The following is a 21,127-nucleotide window of genomic DNA, read 5'->3' as shown; positions in this document are numbered from 1 at the left end:
CTCTGTTGCTGTGGTATTCTGTGTGGGATTGTCTGCCTGAGCAGGTAAAACGCTTACCCTAAACCAACCGAAACATGTAGAAAGAGCCATCCGTTTATTTTACCCAAAACTATCGCTGCGAGAAGCTTGCTACACTCCATCAGAAATGCCATTGCCATGGTTGGCTTGGCTACCACCAAGACTGTCTGTTGCTGCGGTATTTCTGTGGGATTATCTGGCTGAGCAGATAAAACCCTTACTCTTACGTGAAACATGTAGAAAGAGTCGTCTGTTAATTTCATCCGGAACTATCACTCCGAGAAGCTCGGTACCTTCCATCAGAAATGACTTTGCTGTGGTTAGTTTGGCTACTACGAAGAGTTAGTCTCTGTTGCTGTGGTATTCTCTGTGCGATTGTCTGCCTGAGCTGATAAAACCCTTACCCGAAGTGAAACATTTAGAAACAGCCTCCGTGAAATTTTTTTTCCGAAGCTGTCACTCAAACCCGGTACTTGAAAAGAGCAGTGCCATTGCTGTGGTTAGCTTGGCTACGACGAAGTTAGTCTCTGTTGCTATGGGATTGTCTGTCTGAGTAGGTAAAACGCTTGCGCTAACCTAATCAGAACATTGTAGCAAGAGCATGCGTCAATAAGATCCAAAACTGTCACTCCGAGAAGCTGGGTATTTTCCAACCCGAAATGCCATTGCCGTGGTGAGCTTTGCTACTGCGAAGGGTTAGTCTCTGTTGCTGTGAGATTGTTTACCTGAGCACATAAAACCCTTAACCAATCCCAAACCCTACCTCAACCAAAACATGAAGAAAGTCAGTTAGTTTGATCCAAAATTTTGAGTACGAGAAAGTCGGTACTTTATTTCAGAATTTTCATTGCTGTGTTTAGCTTGACTACCGTGAAGTGTTAGTCTCTGTTGCTTTGCTATTCTGTGTGGGATTGTCTGCCTGAGCAGGTAAAACACTTACCCTAAACCAACCGAAACGTGTAGAAAGAGCCATCCGTTTATTTTACCCAAAACTATCGCTTCGAGAAGCTTGCTACTCTCCATCAGAAATGCCATTGCCATGGTTGGCTTGGCTACCACCAAGACTGTCTGTTGCTGTGGTATTTCTTTGGGATTATCTGGCTGAGCAGATAAAACCCTTACTCTTACGTGAAACATGTAGAAAGAGTCGTCTGTTAATTTCATCCGGAACTATCACTCCGAGAAGCTCGGTACTTTCCATCAGAAATGACTTTGCTGTGGTTAGTTTGGCTACTATGAAGAGTTAGTCTTTGTTGCTGTGGTATTTTCTTTGGGATTGTGTGGCTGAGCAGATAAAACCCTTAACCTAACCCAAATCCTACCTCAAGCGAAACATGTAGAAAGCGCTGTCCGTTAATTTTATGCAAAGCTTTTACTCTGAGAAGCTCTCTACTTTCCATCAGAAATACCCTTGCCGTGGTTAGCTTGGCTACTGCGACGAGTTGGTCTCTATTGCTGTAGGATTGTCTGCCAGAGCAGATAAAACTCTTACCCCAACCGTAACCGAAAGATGGAGCCATCCATTGAGTTTATCAAAACCCAACAGTAATTTCGGGAATAATTTCTTTAGTTTTTATCTTGAGAAATGTTTTTCTAAAGTGCGAGTCCCGCCACTCACCATGAAGAGCCTTGGGTGCTTCTCCATGACCGCGAAGCAGGTACAGAGAAGTGGTTTAATCACTCGCTATGTGCTTTTGGTGACCGATCAGTGTTGCTTTTATGTAGTTATCAAGAGGAAGGAGCATGTTCGGTGTGGTAAAAAGGAGGGGCAAAAATGTAGAAATTCATCAATTTTATCTAAACCTACCCCTAAAACTTAGTCCTAACCCTAAAAACATGACAATTGTAGAAGTGCAATTCAATAAAAGAAACCCACTTCTATTGCTGCAAACCCCACCAACAACTTTTCAAGTTTAAAACGGGATAAACTAATCAAGAGGGAAGACAATGGGGGATCAAGTGTAAAGAATAAACGACCTCCAAATAGATCCTATGCTCAATCGATCAAACTCTCTCCAAATTCGTAACCCTAAACCAGGGGGTATCTGTAAGCCAGTATTTGGGCATTGTTGAGGCGCCTGGTTGACATATGTTGGCTCTGGCATTCAACTCTCTAACCCTTACCTTTCACTCGGAGAAGCCTAGTATTTCCCATCAAAAATGCCATTGCCATGGTTGGCGTGGCTAACATGAAGAGTTAATCTCTGTTGCTGTGGGATTTTCTGCCTGAGCAGGTAAAACCTTTAACACAAACCCTACTCTTACGTGTTGAAAGAGCCTTATGTTGATTTTTATCCGAAGCTCTGTACTTTCCATCAGAAATGCCATTGCAATGGTTAGCTTGGCAACCGCCAAGACAGTCTCTGTTGCTATGGTATTCTTTGTGGGATTAATTCTTAGCAGAAGTCAAGCTAACCACGGCAATGGTATTTGACGGAAAATACTGTCACGACGCTTAAGGTTTGCGTATAATTAACGGATGGCTCTTTATACATCTTTCTGTAAGGGTTGGGATAGGTTTAGTATAAGAGTTTTATCTGCTCAGGCAGAAAGTGTCCGTTGCTGTAGTATTCTCTGTGGAAGCACTTTTGAGTAGGAAAAACCCTCACTGTAACCCTACGCCAACCCTGGCCAAAAGATGTAGAAAGAGACATCCATTAATTTTATCCCAAACTTTCATTTCGAGAAGCTCGGTACTTTCCATCAGAAATGCCTTTTCCATCAAATTATGCAAACCTAATCCTAACCAAAAGATTCAGAAGACTACACTTTCAGCGGTCTTTTCTGTCGTTCTTGGCTTGAAAAATTTTTCTAAGTGTGAGTCCGCCACCCACGATGATGAGCTGTGGTGCTGCTTCCTGAGCATGAAGCAGGTACAGAGAAGTGATTTGATTGCAAGTTCTGTGCTTTTGAGGCAAAGAGTGTGCTCTGAGTGGTAAAAGAAAAAAAAAATTGAGAAAGCCATCAATTACTTTTATTCTAAACCTAACCCTAAAAACATTACACTGCAATAGCAGTGAACTTGGATTAAAAAAAAAATCAGTTATAATGCTCCAAACTCCACCAACAACTTTTCAAGTTTAAAACAGGATAAACGGTGGATAATCTCAAGCTGTGTGCTTTTGAGGCAAGATGCATCCTCTGATTGGTAAAATGGAGAAATATATCAATTTTATTGAAACTTTACTTTAAAAACAAACTGCCATAGCGAAGAACTTCAATTAAAAAAAAAAAGATTTATAATGCTCCAAACCTCACCAGCAATTTTTCAAGTTTCACACGGGATAAACTAATCAAAATACAGGACAGTGGCAGATCAGTTGTAAAGAACAAAAAACATCCAAATTGATCCCATCAATCTCTCCATAACTCTCATATTGGGGTATCGCTAAGCCAGCGGTTGGGCACTGTCCGCCTGAGCAGAAAAACTTGACCCTAAACTCAAACACTACGTCAACCAAAACATGTAGCAAGGACCATCCGTTGATTTTTATCCAAAACTTTTACTACGAGAAGCTTGGTTCTTCAGGAATGCAATTGGCGTGGTTAGCTTGGCTACTGCGAAGAGTTGGTCTCTATTGCTGTGGTAGTCTCTGTGCGATTGTCTGCCTGAGCTGATAAAACTTTTACCATAAGTGAAACATGTAGAAAGAGCCATCCATTAATTTGATCCGAAACTTTCACTCCGAGAAGCTTGGTGCTTTCCATCAGAAATGCCATTGCCGTGGTTGGCTTGGCTACTGTGAAGAGTTAGTCTCTGTTGTTGTTGTATTTCTGTGGGTTTGTCCGCCTGAACAGATAAAACCTTTACCGTAAGTGAAACATGTAGAAATAGCCGTCCATTAATGTTATACAAAACTTTCACTCTGAGTTGCTTGGTGCTTTCCATCAGGAATGCCATTGCTGCAGTTAGTTTGGCTACTACGAAGAGTTAGTCTCTGTTGCTATGGTATTTTTTTGCGATTATCTGCTTAAACGGGTAACACCCTTACCCTAACCCAACCAAAACATGTAAGAGTCATCTGTTAATTTTGTCCAAAACTTTCACTCCAAGATGCTCGGTTTCTCCTTCAAAAATGCCATTGCCGTGGTTACCTTGGCTACCACGAAGAGTTAGTCTCTGTCGCTGTTGTATTTCTGAGAGATTGTCCGCCTAAACAGATAAACCCCTTAATTCAAGCGAAACATTTAGAAAGCACTCCGTTAATTTCATCCAAAATTTTCAGTCCGAGAAGCTCGGTTCTTTCCTTCAGAAATGCCATTGCGGTGGTTAGCTTCGCTAATGCGAAGAGTTAGTCTCTGTTGCTGTGATATTCTCTGTGCGATTGTCTGCCTGAGCAGATAATGCCATTAGAACTAAGCGAAATATATAGAAAAAGCCGTTCAGTAATTTTATCCAAAACTTTTACTACAAGTAGCTTGGTACTTTCCATCAGAAATTCCATTTTCGTAGTTAGCTTGGCTACAATGAAGGGGTAGTCTCTGTTGCTGTTGTATTTCTGCGATTGTCTGCTTAAACAGGTAACACACTTACCCTAACCCAACCAAAACATGTAGGAATAGCCGTCCGTTAATTTTATGCAAAACATTCACTCCAAGAAGCTCGGTTCTTTGCTTCAGAAATTCCATTGCCGTGGTTAGCTTGGCTACCACGAAGAGTTGGTCTCTGTTGCTGTTGTATTTCTGAGGGATTGTCCGCCTAAACGGATAAAACTCTTACACTAAGCGAAATATGTAAAAAAGCCGGGCATTAATTTTACCCAAATCTTTCCCTCCAAGAAGTTTGGTACTGTCCATCAGAAATGCCATTGCTGTGGTTAGCTTGGCTACCACGAAGAATTAGTCTCTGTTGTTGTATTTCTGTGGGTTTGTCCGCCTGAACAGATAAAACCCTTACCGTAAGTGAAACATGTAGAAAGACCCGTCCATTAATGTTATACAAAACTTTCACTCTGAGAAGCTTGGTGCTTTCATCAGGAATGCCATTGCTGCAGTTAGCTTGGCTACTATGAAGAGTCATTCTCTGTTGCTGTGGTGTTCTCTGTGCGATTGTTTGTCTGAGCTGATAAAACCCTTTCGCTTAGCGAAATATGTAGAAAGAGCTGTCCAGTAATTTTATCCAAAACTTTCACTCCGAGAAGCTTGGTACGTTCTTTCAGAAATGACTTTGCCATAGATAGCCTGGCTACTGCTAAGAATTATTCTTTGTTGTTGTGGGATTGTCTGATTGAGCTGATAAAACCCTTAGACTAAGCGAAATATGTAGAAAGAGATGTTCAGCAATGTTATCCAGAACTTTCACTCCGAGAAGTTTGGTACTTTTCATCAGAAATGCCATTGCCGTAATGAGCTTGGCTACTGCGAAGAGTTAGTCTCTGTTGCTGTGGTAGTCTCTGTGCGATTGTCTGCCTGAGCTGATAAAACCCTTACCCTAAGTGAAATATGTAGAAACGGCCTCTGTCAATTTTTTGCCCTGAAAGTATCACTCAGAAGCTCGGTACTTGAAGAGCTGTGCCATTGCTGTGGTTAGCTTGTCTACGACGAAGTAATTCTCTGTTGCTGTGGGATTGTGTGCCTGAGCAGGTAAATCCCTTGTGCCAACCAAACCGAAACATTGTAGAAAGTGCATACGTTAATAAGATCGAAAAAACTGTCACTTTGAGAAGCTTGGTACTTTCCATCAGAAATGTCATTGCCATAGTGAGCTTTTCTACTGCGAAGAGTTAGCCTCTGTTGCTGTGAGATTGTCTGTCTGCCTGAGCAGGTAAAACCCTATCCCAACCGAAACATTTAGAAAGAGCAATCCGTTAGTTTTATCTGAAACTATCATTCCATGTTCAGAAATGCTACTGCGAAGAATTATTCTCTGTTGCTGTGGTATTGTGTGTTGGATTGTTTGCCCGAGCAGATAAAAATCTTAGCCTAACTCATCCCTAACCGAAAGATGTAGAAAGAGTCCTCCATTAATTTTATCCAAAACTTTCACTCTAAGAAGCTTGGTTCTTTCTTTCAGAAATGACTTTGCCATAGATAGCCTGGCTACTTCTAAGAATTATTCTCTGTTGTTGTGGTCATTTTTTGTGGGATTGTGTGACTGCGCTGATAAAACCCTTACAACTAAGCGAAATATGTAGAAAGAGCTGTTCAGCAATGTTATCCAAAACTATCAGTCTGAGGAGCTCGGTACTTTCCATCAGAAATGACTTTTCTCTGGTTAGTTTAGCTACTATGAAGAGTTGGTCTCTGTTGCCGTGGGATTATCTGCCTGGCCAGATAAAATCCTTATCGTAACTCTACTCGAACCAAAAGATGTGGAAAGACCCAACCCTTAATTTTATCCAAAATTTTTATTCGGAGAAGCTCTGTACATTCCATCTGAAATGCCATTACCATAGTTGGCTTGTCTATCGAAGTTATTCTCTGTAGGATTTTCTGCCTTAGCAGGTAAAACCCTTACCCTATCCCAACCGAAACGTGGAAAGAGCCATCCGTTAATTTTATCTGAAACTATCACTCCATGTTCAGAAATGCCTTTGCCATGGTTAGCTTGGCTACTGCGAAAAGGTAGTCACTGTTGCTGTGGGTTTGTTTGCCTGAGCAGATAAAACTCTTAGCCTAACTCATCCCTTACTGAAAGATGTAGAATGAGCCATCTGTTAATTTTATCCAAACCTTCTAGTTGGAAAAGCTCAGTACTGTCCATCAGAAATGACTTTGCCATGGATATCTTGGCTACTGCTAAGAGTTGTTCTCTGTTGTTGTGGTATTTTGTTGTGAGATTGTCTGACTGAGTAGATAAGCCCAAACCCTACCTCAAGCGAAACATGTAGAAAGCGCTGTCCGTTAATTTTTTGCAAAGCTTTTACTCTGAGAAGCTCTCTACTTTCCATCAGAAATACCATTGCCGTGGTTAGCTTGGCTACTGCGACGAGTTGGTCTCTATTGCTGTGGTATTGTCTGTAGGATTGTCTGCCAGAGCAGATAAAACTCTTACCCCAACCGTAACCGAAAGATATAGAGCCATCCATTGAGTTTATCAAAACCCAACAGTAATTTCGGGGATAATTTCTTTAGTTTTTATCTTGAGAAATGTTTTTCTAAAGTGCGAGTCCCGCCACTCACCATGATGAGCCTGGGCTGCTTCTCCCTGACCGCGAAGCAGGTACAGAGAAGTGGTTTAATCACTCACTCTGGGCTTTTGGTGACCGTTCAATGTTGCTTTTAAGGAGTTATCAAGAGGAAGGAGCATGTTCGGTGTGGTAAAAAGGAGGGGCAAAAATGTAGAAATTCATCAATTTTATCTAAACCTACCCCTAAAACTTAGTCCTAACCCTAAAAACATGACAATTGTAGAAGTGCAATTCAATAAAAGAAACCCACTTGTATTGCTGAAAACCCCACCAGCAACTTTTCAAGTTTAAAACGGGATAAACTAATCAAGAGGGAAGACAATGGGGGATCAAGTGTAAAGAATAAACAACCTCCAAATAGATCCTATACTCAATCGATCAAACACTCTCCAAATTCGTAACCCTAAACCTGGGGGTATCTGTAAGCCAGTATTTGGGCATTGTTGAGGCGCCTGGTTGACATATGTTGGCTCTGGCATTCAATTCTCTAACCCTTACCTTTCACTCGGAGAAGCCTAGTATTTCCCATCAAAAATGCCATTGCCATGGTTGGCGTGGCTAACGTGAAGAGTTAATCTCTGTTGCTGTGGGATTTTCTGCCTGAGCAGGTAAAACCTTTACCTTAACACAAACCCTACTCTTACGTGTTGAAAGAGCTGTATGTTGATTTTTATCCAAACCTTTCACACCGAGAAGCTCTGTACTTTCCATCAGAAATGTCATTGCAATGGTTAGCTTGGCAACCGCCAAGACAGTCTCTGTTGCTATGGTATTCTTTGTGGGATTAATTCTTAGCAGAAGTCAAGCTAACCACGGCAATGGTATTTGACGGAAAATAATGTCACGGAGCTTAAGGTTTGGATATAATTAACGGATGGCTCTTTCTACATCTTTCTGTAAGGGTTGGGATAGGTTTAGTATAAGAGTTTTATCTGCTCAGGCAGACAGTATCTGCTGCTGTGGTATTCTCTGTGGAACTACTTTTGAGTAGGAAAAACCCTCATTGTAACCCTACGCCAACCCTGGCCAAAAGATGTAGAAAGAGATCTCCATTAATTTTATCCAAAACTTTCATTTCGAGAAGCTCGGTACTTTCCATCAGAAATGCCATTTCCATCAAATTATGCAAACCTAATCCTAACCAAAAGATTCAGAAGACTACACTTTCAGCGGTCATTTCTGTCGTTCTTGGCTTGAAAAATATTTCTAAGTGTGAGTCCGCCACCCACGATGATGAGCTGCGGTGCTTCTTCCTGAGCATGAAGCAGGTACAGAGAAGTGATTTGATTACAAGCTCTGTGCTTTTGAGGCAAAGAGTGTGCTCTGAGTGGTAAAAGAAAAAAATTGAGAAAGCCATCAATTACTTTTATTTTAAACCTAACCCTAAAAACATTAACCTGCAATAGCAGTGAACTTCAATTGAAAAAAAAATCACTTATAATGCTCCAAACCCCATCAACAACTTTTCAAGTTTAAAACAGGATAAACGGTGGATAATCTCAAGTTGTGTGCTTTTGAGGCAAGATGCATCCTCTGATTGGTAAAATGGAGAAATCTATCTATTTTATTGAAACATAACTCGAACAACAAACTGCCATAGCAGAGAACTTCAATTTAAAAAAAAAAAAGATTTATAATGCTCCAAACCTCACCAGCAATTTTTTAAGTTTCACACGGGATAAACTAATCAAAATACAGGACAGTGGCAGATCAGTTGTAAAGAACAAAAAATATCCAAATTGAACCTATAAATCTCTCCATAACTCTCATATTGGGGTATCGCTAAGCCAGCGCTTGGGCACTGTCCGCCTGAGCAGAAAAACTTGACACTAAACTCAAACACTGTCAACCGAAACATGTAGCAAGGACCATCCGTTGATTTTATCCAAAACTTTTACTACGAGAAGCTTGGTTCTTTCCTTCAGGAATGCAATTGGCGTGGTTAGCTTGGCTACTGCGAAGAGTTAGTCTCTATTGCTGTGGTATTGTCTGCCTGAGCTGATAAAACCCTTACACTAAGCGAAACATATAGAAAGAGCCGTCAGTTAATTTTATCCAAGACTTTCACTCCGAGAAGCTTGGTACTTTCTATCAGAAATGCCATTGCCGTGGTTAGCTTGGCTACCAGCAAGACTGTCTGTTGCTGTGGTATTCTCTCTGCGATTGTCTGCTTGAGCTAATAAAACCCTTAAACTAAGCGAAACATGGAAGGAGCCGTCCGTTAATTTTATCCAAGACTTTCACTCCGAGAAACTTGGTACTTTCCATCAGAAATGCGATTGCTGTGATTAGCTTGGCTACTGCGAAGAGTTAGTCTCTGTTGCTCTGAGATTGTTTGCCTGAGGAGATAAAACCCTACCTCAACCAAAACATGAAGAAAGTCATCAGTTAATTTGATCCAAAATTGACTACGAGAATTCGGTACTTTATTTCAAAATTTTCATTTGTGTTTATCTTGGCTACCGCGAAGTGGTAGTCTCTGTCGCTGTGGGATTGTCTGCCTGAGCAGGTAAAACACTGACCCTAACCCAACCCAAACATGTATGTAGAAAGAACCATCCGTTTATTTTACCCAAAACTATCGCTGCGACAAGCTCGCTGCTCTCCGTCAGAAATGCCATTGCCGTGGTTGGCTTGGCTACCACCAACACTGTCTGGTACTGTGGTACTTCTATGGGATTATCCGGCTGAGCAGATAAAACCCTTTCTCTTAAGTGAAACATGTAGAAAGAGTCATCTGTTAATTTCATCCGGAACTATCACTCCGAGAAGCTCGGTACTTTACATCAGAAATGACTTTGTTGTGGTTAGTTTGGCTACTATGAAGAGTTAGACTCTGTTGCTATGGTATTCTGTTTGATTGTCTACCTGAGCTGATAAAACACTTACCCTAAGCGAAACATGTAGAAGGAGCCGTCCATTAATTGTATCCCAAGATTTTATTCCGAGCAGCTTGGTACATTCCATCTGAAATACCATTACCGTGGTTAGCTTGTCTATCGAAGTTATTCTCTGTTGCAGTGGTATTCTCTAAGATTTTCTACTTTAGCAGGTGAAACCCTAACCCTATCCCAACCGAAACATCTAGAAAGAGCAATCCATTACTTTTATCTGAAACTATCACTCCATGTTCAGAAATGCTACTGCGAAGAGGTAGTCGCTGTTGATGTGGTGTTGTATTGTTTGCCTGAGCAGACAATACTCTTAGCCTAACTCATCCCTAAACGAAAGATGTAGAAAGGGCTATCTGTTAATTTTATCCAAACATTTCAGTTGGAAAATCTCAGTATTTCCATCAGAAATGACTGTCATGGATAGCTTGGCTACTGCTAAGAGTTATTCTCTGTTGTAGTATTTTTTTGTGGGATTGTCTGACTGAGCAGATAAGCCCTAACCCAAACCTTATCTCAAGTGAAACATGTAGAAAGCTCTCTTCGTTCATTTTATGCAAATCTTTTACTCTGAAAAGCTCAGTACTTTCCATCAGAAATGCCATGGTTAGCTTGGCTACTGCGACGAGTTGGTGTCTTCCTGTGGTATTCTCTGTAGGATTGTATGCCAGAGCAGATGAAACCCTTACCCTAACCCTAACCCAAAGATATAGAGCCATCCGTTACGTTTAGCCAAACTTAATCCTACTTTCGGGGATAGGTTCTTCAGTTTTATCGTGAGAAATGTTTTTCTAAAGTGAGTCCCGCCACCCACGACGATGAGCTGGGGTGCTTCTTCCTGAGCGCTAAGCGGGTACAGAGACGTGGTTTAATCACAAGCTCTGTGCTTTAGATGATGTTCAATGTTCCTTTCATGGGAGCATCAAGAGAAGGGGCATGTTCTGAGTGGTAAAAAGGAAAAAAGTGCAGAAAATCTTCAATTTGATCTAAACCTTAGTCTTAACTCTTCAAACATTAAATTGCAATTGCAGAAAAGTTCAATTAAAAAAAAAACAAAAAAAAAACACTTGCATTGTTTCAAACCCCACCAACAACTTTTCAAGTTTAAAACAGGATAAAGTAATCAAGACATAAGACAAAGGGAGATCAGTTATAATGAATAAACACCCAATTTGCTCCTAGACTTAACCAATCTATCCATATCCCTAATCCTGGGTGTATTTCTAATCCAGCACTTGGGCATTGGCAGAGGTGCTCAGTTGACGTGTTGGCTCTGGCATTCAACCCTAACCATAAAGTTAACCTAGTATTTTCAATCTGAAATGCTGTTGCCGTGGTTAGCTTGGCTACCGCGAAGAGTTGGTCTCTGTTGCTGTGGGGTTTTCTGTGGGATTTGCTGCCTGAGCAGATAAAACCTTTACCTTAATACAAACCCAAACCCAACCCAAACTTTTTGAAAGAGCCGTCTGTTAGTTTTATCCAAATCTTGCATACCGAGAAGCTCTGTACTTTCCATCAGATATGCTATTGTTGGCTTGGCAACCTCCAAGACAGTCTCTGTTGCTACGGTATTATTTGTGGGATTAATTCTTAGCAGGAGCCAAGCTAACCACGGCAATGGTATTTCTGGTGGAAGATACGGAGTGTTTCGGAGCTTTTGGTTCAGATATAATTAGCAGCTGGCTCTTCATGTTTTTGTAAGGGTTGGGATAGGTTTAGTATAAGGGTTTTATCTGCTTAGGCAGACAGTCTCGATTGCTGTTGTATTTCTGCGGGATTTTCTGCCTGAACAGATAAAACCCTTACCATAAGTGAAACATGTAGAAAGAGCCGTCCATTAATGTTATACAAAACTTTCACTCCGAGAAGCTTGGTACTTTCCATCAGGAATGCCATTGCTGTAGTTAGCTTGGCTATTACGAAGAGTTAGTCTCTGTTGCTGTGGTGTTCTCTGTGCAATTGTCTGCCTGAGCTGATAAAACCCTTATACTATGCGACACATGTAGAAAGAGCTGTCCAGTAATTTTATCTAAAGCGTTCACTCCGAGAATCTTGGTACTTTTCTTCAGTAATGCCATTGCCCTGGTTTGCTTGGCTACAACAAAGAGTTCATCTCTGTTGCTGTTGTATTTCTGCGCGATTGTCCGACTGAACAGATAAAACCCTTACCATATGTGAAACCTGTAGAAAGAGCCGTCCAATAATGTTATCCAAAACTTTCACTTTGAGAAGCTTGGTACTTTCCATCAGGAATGCCATTTCCGTAGTAAGCTTGGCTACTACCAAGAGTTAGTCTCCTTTGCTGTGGTGTTCTCTTTGCGATTGACTGCCTGAGCTGATAAAACACTAATGCTAAGCGAAACATGTACAAAGAGCTGTCCATTAATGTTATCCAAAACTTTCACTCCGAGAAGCTTGGTACTTTCCATCTGAAATGCCATTCCCATGGTTAGCTTGGCTACTGCGAAGAGTTGGTGTCTGTTGCTGTGGTGTTCTCTGTGTGATTGTCTGCCTAAGCTGATATAACCCTTACACTAAGTGAAATATGTGGCAAGAGCTGTCCAGTAATTTTATCCAAAACTTTAACTCCGAGAATCTTGGTACCTTCCCTCAGTAATGACATTGCCTTGGTTTGCTTCGCTACCATGTAGAGTTGGTCTCTGTTTCTATTGTGTTTCTGCGGGATTGTCCGACTGAACAGATAAAACCCTTACTATAAGTGAAATATGTAGGATAGCCTTTCATTAATTTTATCCAAAACTTTCACTGCAAGAAACTTGGTACTTTCCATCAGGAATGCCATTGCCGTACTTAGCTTGGCTACTACGAAGAGTTAGTCTCTGTTGTTCTCTGTGTGATTGACTGCCTGAGCTGATAAAACGCTAAGCGAAACATGTATAAAGAGCCATCCGTTTATTTTACCCAAAACTATCACTGCGAGAAGCTTGCTACTCTCCATCAGAAATGCCATTGCCATGGTTGGCTTGGCTACCAGCAAGACTGTCTGTTGCTGTGGTATTTCTTTTGGATTATCTGGCTGAGCAGATAAAACTCTTACGTGAAACCTGTAGAAAGAGTCGTCTGTTAATTTCATCCGGAGCTATCACTCCGAGAAGCTCGGTACCTTCCATCAGACATGACTTTGCTGTGGTTAGTTTGGCTACTATGAAGAGTTAGTCTCTGTTGCTGTGGTATTTTCTTTGGGATTGTGTGGCTGAGCAGATAAAACCCTTAACCTAACCCAAATCCTACCTCAAGTGAAACATGTAGAAAGCGCTGTCCGTTAATTTTATGCAAAGCTTTTACTCTGAGAAGCTCTCTACTTTCCATCAGAAATACCATTGCTGTGGTTAGCTTGGCTACTGCGACGAGTTGGTCTCTATTGCTGTGGTATTGTCTGCCAGAGCAGATAAAACTCTTACCGTAACCGAAAGATATGGAGCCATCCATTGAGTTTATCAAAATCTAATACTAATTTCGGGGATAATTTCTTTAGTTTTTATCTTGAGAAATGTTTTTCTGAAGTGCGAGTCCCGCCACCCACCATGATGAGCCTGGGGTGCTTCTTCCTGAGCGCTAAGCGGGTACAGAGAAGTTGTTTAATCACAAGCTCTGTGCTTTAGATGAGGTTCAATGTTCCTTTTATGGGAGAATTAAGAGAAGGGGCATGTTCTGAGTGGTAAAAAGGAAAAAAGTGCAGAAATTCATCAATTTGATCTAACCCTAAACCTTACTCTTAACTCTTAAAACATTAAATTGCAATTGCGGAAAAGTTCAATTTGAAAAAAAAAACAAACAAACAACAAACACTTGTATTGTTTCAAACCCCACCAACAACTTTTCACGTTTAAAACGGGATAAAGTAATCAAGATATAAGACTGGGAGATCAGTTGTAACGAATAAACACCCAAATTGACCCCAGACTTAACCAATCAAACTCTATCCATATCCCTAATCCTGGGGGTATTTCTAATCCAGCACTTGGGCATTGGCGGAGGTGCTCAGTTGACATGTGTTGGCTCTGGCATTCAACCCTAACCATAAAGTTAACCTAGTATGTTCAGTGTGAAATGCCGGAGCCGTGGTTAGCTTGGCTACCGCGAAGAGTTGGTCTCTTGCTGTGGGGTTTTCTGTGGGATTTGCTGCCTGAGCAGGTAGAACCTCTACCCTAATACAAACCCCAACCCAAACGTGTTGAAAGAGCCGTCTGTTAATTTTATCCAAATTTTGCATACCGAGAAGCTCTGTACTTCGCATCAGAAATGCCACTGCAGTGATTAGTTTGGCAACCGCCAAGACAGTCTCTGTTGCTATGGTATTATTTGTGGGATTAATTCTTAGCAGGAGCCAAGCTAACCACGCCAATGGTATTTCTGGTGGAAGATACGGAGTGTTTCGGAGTTTGTGGTTCGGATATAATTAGCGGCTGGCTCTTTCTACATGTTTTTGTAAGGGTTGGGATAGGTTTAGTATAAGGGTTTTATCTGCTTAGGCAGACAGTCTCTGTTGCTGTTGTATTTCTGCGGGATTGTCCGCCTGAACAGATAAAACCCTTACCATAAGTGAAACATGTAGAAAGAGGCGTCCATTAATGTTAACCAAAACTTTCACTCCGAGAAGCTTGGTACTTTCCATCAGGAATGCCATTGCCGTAGTTAGCTTGGCTACTACAAAGAGTTTTTCTCTGTTGCTGTGGTATTTTCTGTGCGATTGACTGCCTGAGCTGATAAAACCCTTACAATTAAGCGAAATATGTAGATGGAGTCATCCATTAATTTCATCCAAAACTATTACTCCAAGAAGCTTGGTACTTTCCATCAGAAATGCCATTGCTGTGGTTAGCTTGGCTACTGCGAAGAGTTTGACTTTGTTGCTGTGGTATTCTTTGTGTGATTGTTTGGCTGATAAAACCCTTACAACTAAGCGAAAAATGTAGAAAGAGCCGTCCATTAATTTTATCTAAAACGTATACTCTGAGAGGTTTGGTACTTTCCATCAGAAATGCCATTGCCGTGGTTAGCTTGGCTACGACGAAGACTCTGTTGCTATTGTAATATCTGCGGGATTGTCTGCCTGAACAGATAAAATCCTTACTATAAATGAAACATTTAGAAAGAGCCGTCCATTAATGTTATCCAAAACTTTCACTCCGAGAAGCTTGGTAATTTCCATTAGTAATGCCATTGCTGTAGTTAGCTTGGCTACTACGAAGAGTTAGTCTCTGTTGCTGTGGTATTCTCTGTGCGATTGTCTGCCTGAGCTGATAAAACCCTTACTCTAAGTGAAACATGTAGAAACGGCCTCCGTGAAATTTTTTTCCGAAACTGTAACTCAGAAAGTCGGTACTTGAGAAGAGCAGTGCCATTGCTGTATTTAGCGTGGCTACGATGAAGTTAGTCTCTGTTGCTGTGGGATTGTCTGCCTGAGCAGGTAAAACACTTACGCTAACTAAAACGAAACGTTGTAGAAAGAGCTTACGTCAGTAAGATCCAAAACTGTCACTCCAAGAAGCTGGGTACTTTCCATCAGAAATGCCATTGCCGTGGCGAGCTTTGCTACTGCGAAGGGTTAGTCTCTATTGCTGTGAGATTGTTTGCCTGAGCACATAAAACTCTCAACCAAAACATGAAGAAAGTCAGTTAGTTTGATCCAAAATTTCGAGTACGAGAAAGTCGGTACTTAATTTCTGAATTTTCCTTGCTGTGTTTAGCTTGGCTACCGTGAAGTGTTAGTCTCTGTTGCTGTGCTATTTTGTGTGGGATTGTCTGCCTGAGCTGGTAAAACACTTACACTAAACCAACTGAAATATGTAGAAAGAGCCATCCGTTTATTTTAGCCAAAACTACCACTGTGAGTAGCTTGCTACTCTCCATCAGAAATGCCATTGGCTACCACCAAGACTGTCTGTTGCTGTGGTATTTCTTTGGGATTATCTGGCTGAGCAGATAAAACCCTTACTCTTACGTGAAACATGTAGAAAGAGTCGTCTGTTAATTTCATCCGGAACTATCACTCCGAGAAGCTCGGTACTTTCCATCAGAAATGACTTTGCTGTGGTTAGTTTGGCTACTATGAAGAGTTGGTCTCTGTTACTGTGGTGTTTTCTTTGGGATTGTGTGGCTGAGCAGATAAAACCCAAATCCTACCTCAAGCGAAATATGTAGAAAGCGCTGTCCGTTAATTTTATGCAAAGCTTTTACTCTGAGAAGCTCTCTACTTTCCATCAGAAATACCATTGCCGTGGTTAGCTTGGCTACTGCAACGAGTTGGTCTCCATTGCTGTGGTATTGTCTGTAGGATTGTCTGCCAGAGCAGATAAAACTCTTACCCCAACCGTAACCAAAAGATATAGAGCCATCCATTGAGTTTATCAAAACCTAATACTAATTTCGGAGATAATTTCTTTAGTTTTTATCTTGAGAAATGTTTTTCTAAAGTGCGAGTCCCGCCACTCACCATGATGAGCCTGGGGTGCTTCTCCCTGACCGCGAAGCAGGTACAGAGAAGTGGTTTAATCACTCACTCTGTGCTTTTGGTGACCGTTCAGTGTTGCTTTTATGGAGTTATCAAGAGGAAGGAGCATGTTCTGTGTGGTAAAAAGGAGGGGCAAAAATGTAGAAATTCATCAATTTTATTTAAACCTACCCCTAAAACTTAGTCCAAACCCTAAAAACATGACGATTGTAGAAGTGCAATTCAATAAAAGAAACCCACTTGTATTGCTGCAAACCCCACCAACAACTTTTCAAGTTTAAAACGGGATAAACTAATCAAGAGGGAAGACAATGGGGGATCAAGTGTAAAGAATAAACAACCTCCAAATAGATCCTATACCCAATCCATCAAACTCTCTCCAAATTCGTAACCCTAAACCTGGGGGTATCTGTAAGCCAGTATTTGGGCATTGTTGAGGCGCCTGGTTGACATGTGTTGGCTCTGGCATTCAATTCTAACCCTTACCTTTCACTCGGAGAAGCCTAGTATCTCCCATCAAAAATGCCATTGCCATGGTTGGCGTGGCTAACGTGAAGAGTTAATCTCTGTTGCTGTGGGATTTTCTGCCTGAGCAGGTAAAACCGTTACCTTAACACAAACCCTACCCTTACGTGTTGAAAGAGCCGTATGTTGATTTTTATCCAAACCTTTCACACCGAGAAGCTCTGTACTTTCCATCAGAAATGCCATTGCAATGGTTAGCTTGGCAACTGCCACGACAGTCTCTGTTGCTATGGTATTCTTTGTGGGATTAATTCTTAGCAGAAGTCAAGCTAACCATGGCAATGGTATTTGATGGAAAATACTGTCACGGAGCTTAAGATTTGGATATAATTAACGGATGGCTCTTTATACATCTTTCTGTAAGGGTTGCGATAGGTTTAGTAGAAGAGTTTTATCTGCTCAGGCAGACAGTGTCTGCTGCTGTGGTATTCTCTGTGGAACTACTTTTGAGTAGGAAAAACCCTCACTGTAACCCTACGCCAACCCTTGCCAAAAGATGTAGAAAGAGACGGCCATTAATTTTATCCAAAAGATTCAGAAGACTACACTTTCAGCGGTCATTTCTGTCGTTCTTGGTTTGAAAAATGTTTAAGTGTGAGTCCGCCACCCACGATGATGAGCTACGGTGCTTCTTCCTGAGCATGAAGCAGGTACAGAGAAGTGATTTGATTACAAGCTCTGTGCTTTTGAGGCAAAGAGCGTGCTCTGAGTGGTAAAAGAAAAAAATTGAGAAAGCCATCAATTACTCTTATTTTAAACCTAACCCTAAAAACATTAAACTGCAATAGCAGTGAACTTCAACTAAAAAAAAAATCACTTAATGCTCCAAACCCCACCAATAACTTTTCAAGTTTAACACGGGATAAACTAATCAAGATACAGGACAGTGGCAGATCAGTTGTAAAGAAGAAAAAACATTCAAATTGAACCCATCAATCTCTCCATAACTCTCATATTGGGGTATCGCTAAGCCAGCGGTTGGGCACTGTCCGCCTGAGCAGAAAAACTTGACCCTAAACTCAAACACTACGTCAACCAAAACATGTAGCAAGGACCATCCGTTGATTTTTATCCAAAACGTTTACTACGAGAAGCTTGGTTCTTTCCATCTGAAATGCCATTCCCTTGGTTAGCTTGGCTACTGCGAGGAGTTAGTCTCTATTGCTGTGATATTCTCTGTGCGATTGACTGCCTGAGCTGATAAAACCCTTATACTAAGTGAAATATGTTGAAAGAGCCGTTCGGTAATTTTATTCAAAATGTTTACTACGAGTACCTCTACTTTCCATCATAAATGCCATTGCCGTGGTTAGCTTGGCTACAATGAAGTTAGTCTCTGTTGCTATGGTATTCTCTGTGCGATTATCTGCTTAAACAGGTAACACACTTACCCTAACCCAACCAAAACATGTAAGAAGAGCCATCCGTTAATTTTGTCCAAAACTTTCACTCCAAGATGCTCGGTTTTTCCTTCAAAAATGCCATTGCCGTGGTTACCTTGGCTACAACGAAGAGTTTGTCTCTGTCGCTATGATATTTCTGAGGGATTGTCCGCCTAAACAGATAAACCCCTTACTGTAAGTGAAACATTTAGAAAGCACTCCGTTAATTTCATCCTGTAGAGCCGAAGTAACGGAGAAGACCGTAGGTTCACACTTTAGCCGTGTAGGCAACTTTCTTTAATCCACGGTAAATCAGCGAGACAAACAAAACCCACAGCTCGACTGAGCGGAGGTGGCAAGAATAACCAGAAAACTGGCTGGACAACCATAACTTAACCCTGCGTTAACCTGCCAGGGCAACCATGACTTAACCCTTAGTTCCTGGGTTGAATTCTGTCCCCAATACGTGTCCACCACATGAGCCCCCCCAGAATTCGCCCTAGTAATCGAAGTCAGGCAGGCGCGGGTGGACGACAGGCCGTCCGCAGCGGCTCCGGATAACAGGGGCCGGAGTGTCTGTGGGAGGCATTGACGCGGGCCTGTGGAGGTCGGCCTGAGGAGCAGAAGAGGCAGCTCGGGCCTCCACGGGGGGAGGAGGCGGAGCCGGGGGACGACCGCGACGAGGAGTTGGGCTAACTCCAACGGCTGCGTCAAGTCCAGGTGTGCGGGTTTAACTCGATCCACTGAAACATGCTCGGCCGTGCCCCCAAAATCCACCACCAGGTGCTTAGTTCCCCGTTCCAGGACGCGGAAGGGGCCGTCATAAGGGGGTTGCAGAGGGGGGCGGTGTGCGTCGTGACGGATGAACACGTAGTCCGCTGACTGCAGACCTGGGGGCACCTGGGACGACGGAGCGCCGTGTTGGGCGGTAGGGACGGGTGTGAAAGCTCTGACCCCGTCCAGCAAGGAGGCTCGTTGGTCCACAGCTGACCAGGGACGCGTTGCATTGGGCATGAAATCGCCTGGGACTCGCAGCGGCGTGCCGTACACCAGCTCCGCAGAGGAGGCTTGTAGGTCTTCCTTCGGGGCGGTCCGCAGGCCCAGCATGACCCATGGGAGCTTGTCAACCCAGTTGCAGTCCTTGAGAGTAGCCCGAAGCGCAGCCTTCATGGACCGGTGGAACCGCTCACATAGGCCGTTCGCCTGAGGGTGGTAGGCGGTAGTGCGATGAAGCTTGACGCCCAGAGCCTCACCCACAGCATTCCATAGCTCTGAGGTAAACTGTGGCCCACGGTCAGATGAAAGGTCGGAAGGCGTACCGAAACGTGAGACCCACGACCCAATAAAAGCCCGGGCCACATCAGCAGACGTCGTGGATGCCAGGGGAACAGCTTCAGGCCAGCGCGTAGTCCTGTCCACCACAGTGAAGAGGTAGGTGAACCCATGGGAGGGGGGTAGGGGACCAACCAGGTCGACGTGGACATGGTCAAATCGTCTCTCCGGCACTGCGAAGCGTTCCAGGGGCGCCTTAATGTGGCGGTGTATCTTAGCCCGCTGACAGGCAACACACGAGTCGGCCCACGCTTTCACGTCTCTCTTAAGTCCCTCCCACACAAACTTAGCAGAGGTCAGGCGCACGGATGGCTTACCGCCTGGATGAGAGAGGCCGTGCACAGCTTCAAATACGGGGCGTCTCCAGCTGTGCGGGACGATGGGCCTGGGCTGTCCTGTGGAGACGTCACACAGGAGGGTGACACCTGTGTCGCTGAAAGGAACGTCCTGCAGGCGGAGCCCCGTGTCGGAGGCCCGGAGACGGGGGATGCTCGGGTCCGTGGCCTGGTCAGCAGCCATCTGTGCATAGTCAAGGCCTAGGTGGACCGCTCCAATCACTGCCCTAGACAGGCAGTCAGCTACCTGGTTAGACTTACCAGCGACGTGCTGGATGTCGGTAGTGAATTCCGAAATGTAGGAGAGTTGTCGCTGCTGGCGAGCGGACCATGGCTCGGCCGTCTTGGACATGGCAAACGTGAGGGGCTTGTGGTCCACGTACGCAGTAAACTCGCGGCCCTCTAGCAGGAAACGGAAATGCCGGACGGCGAGCCAGAGACCGAGGAGTTCCCTGTCAAAAGTACTATACTTGCGCTCTCGGGGTGTAAGCTGGCGACTGAAAAAGGCCAAAGGCTGCCAAGCCCCCCCCACCCACTGTTCGTGAACCGCACCAACAGCATAGTCCGATGCATCCGTGGTTATGAAAATAGGCGCTGTAGGTGAAGGATGCGCTAGCAGGGTAGCCTGGGAGAGCGCAGCTTTAGTCTCGGTGAACGCACGGTCCCGCTCTGCTGTCCAGTCGACCGCCTGGTTGGGGGACATGCCTTTCAGCGCCTCGTACAGTGGCCGGATGATAAAGGCGGCTCGAGGAATGAAGCGGTGGTAGAATGTCACCATCCCGATGAACTCCCTGAGCGCACGAGCTGTTTGGGGGCGCGGAAAGGCCGCCACCGCTTCCACCTTTGAGGGCAGGGGGACTGCCCCGTCCCCAGTGATGCGGTGCCCGAGGAAATCAATGGCTGTCAGCCCGAACCGGCACTTCGCCGGGTTGACGATCAGCCCATGCTGGCTGAGGCGTGTGAAGAGGGCATGAAGATGGGACAGGTGTTCTTCCTCGGAGGCGCTGGCGATGAGTATGTCGTCCAAATAGACGAAGAT

The 21,127-nt window shown here is 43.5% G+C and overlaps 5 non-coding genes and 3 pseudogenes across 5 annotated transcripts; all 8 read left to right on the top strand.

Moving 5' to 3' along the window:
* Window positions 1-1,559: 1,559 nt before the first annotated feature.
* On the top strand, window positions 1,560-1,775 carry LOC130114843 (small nucleolar RNA U3). The gene has a single exon (XR_008810446.1). It is a non-coding gene; the product is annotated as a small nucleolar RNA U3 (small nucleolar RNA).
* Window positions 1,776-2,777: 1,002 nt separating this feature from the next.
* LOC130114837 (small nucleolar RNA U3) lies at window positions 2,778-2,955 on the top strand (annotated as a pseudogene).
* A 4,108-nt stretch (window positions 2,956-7,063) lies between these two features.
* Window positions 7,064-7,279, top strand: LOC130114836 (small nucleolar RNA U3). Its single transcript, XR_008810445.1, has one exon. It is a non-coding gene; the product is annotated as a small nucleolar RNA U3 (small nucleolar RNA).
* A 1,023-nt stretch (window positions 7,280-8,302) lies between these two features.
* Window positions 8,303-8,480, top strand: LOC130114835 (small nucleolar RNA U3; annotated as a pseudogene).
* A 2,297-nt stretch (window positions 8,481-10,777) lies between these two features.
* Window positions 10,778-10,989, top strand: LOC130114826 (small nucleolar RNA U3). The gene has a single exon (XR_008810437.1). It is a non-coding gene; the product is annotated as a small nucleolar RNA U3 (small nucleolar RNA).
* Window positions 10,990-13,501: 2,512 nt separating this feature from the next.
* On the top strand, window positions 13,502-13,720 carry LOC130114827 (small nucleolar RNA U3). Its single transcript, XR_008810438.1, has one exon. It is a non-coding gene; the product is annotated as a small nucleolar RNA U3 (small nucleolar RNA).
* Window positions 13,721-16,414: 2,694 nt separating this feature from the next.
* LOC130114825 (small nucleolar RNA U3) lies at window positions 16,415-16,635 on the top strand. Its single transcript, XR_008810436.1, has one exon. It is a non-coding gene; the product is annotated as a small nucleolar RNA U3 (small nucleolar RNA).
* Window positions 16,636-17,577: 942 nt separating this feature from the next.
* LOC130114838 (small nucleolar RNA U3) lies at window positions 17,578-17,753 on the top strand (annotated as a pseudogene).
* The last annotated feature ends 3,374 nt before the right edge of the window (window positions 17,754-21,127 follow it).

The sequence above is a fragment of the Lampris incognitus genome, chromosome 6 (assembly GCF_029633865.1).
Source record: "Lampris incognitus isolate fLamInc1 chromosome 6, fLamInc1.hap2, whole genome shotgun sequence".
Taxonomy (NCBI): domain Eukaryota; kingdom Metazoa; phylum Chordata; class Actinopteri; order Lampriformes; family Lampridae; genus Lampris; species Lampris incognitus.
This window is presented reverse-complemented; position numbering and strand designations above follow the sequence as displayed.